The sequence below is a fragment of the Lottia gigantea genome, assembly GCF_000327385.1.
Source record: "Lottia gigantea unplaced genomic scaffold LOTGIsca_143, whole genome shotgun sequence".
Taxonomy (NCBI): domain Eukaryota; kingdom Metazoa; phylum Mollusca; class Gastropoda; family Lottiidae; genus Lottia; species Lottia gigantea.
In genome coordinates this window covers 533,582-534,548 of record NW_008707672.1, presented here as the reverse complement: position 1 = coordinate 534,548, position 967 = coordinate 533,582, and positions in this window count along the sequence as shown.

Below are 967 nucleotides of genomic sequence, written 5' to 3'. Positions count from 1 at the left end.
GTGGAAACGAGAATATTTCACTCTTTAATCAAAGACATCGAAATTGCTTTTCTTCGTCGTAACACGGTAGGTAGCATGACTTTAACGGGAGAATCCACCACGTGGCCAATCACCAACACCGTCAAACCAGCGAGATATCTAATGGTCGGTTTCAAAAACTTGCCAGACTCTCAGACAAACAACAACAACATTTTCAGAGTGACATTGAACCATACTCAAGATCCCATCATTCGCAAAGTTCAAGTCAGATTGAACAACGATAATTATCCCAATCAACCTTTGACAATTGATCCTTCCAAAAAAAATTACAACGAATTGTACAGAAACTATAAAAACATGTGCGAATTGTTTGGAAATACGCCTCAGTTTGAATACACAGATTTTTCACTCAATCATCCAATCTTTTGTTTCGATCTGTCAGCTCATCAAGAAGATCTTTTCAAAACAGGGGTGAACATAAATATTCACATCGATAAAACACAAGGAGATGTGACCGGTTACTGTTTATTGCTGGAAGAAGCAAAACATTTGATTAAAATATCAGATAGAAGAATGATAAGAATTGAATAAAAAAACACTCTTTAAAAATGAAACCAGAAACTTTAGTTATGAAAATGGAGCTGCTGGGATAGTCAAAGCTGCCAACGCAAATAAAGCAGCTGCAGTAAAAGAAGCTGAAGAACGTAGACACAATTTGGCAATGGAAAGAGAAGCACGAGGTGGTTCGGGAATAGGAGATATATTAGGGACGGTTAAAGAATTCGGACAAAGATTTGGCGAAGAAACCAAGAAAACCGTTAAAGAGGGATTAAGCAAATTAATAGATAAAATCGACACCGGAGAAATGAAGGTCAAACACAAGGGTGTCGACATATTTTTTAAAAACATACGTTCGGGCGAGGGAATCTTCCTTTCAAAGTATAAAGGCAACGGGGTGATTTTTGGTACGAAAATGTAATAAATAAAA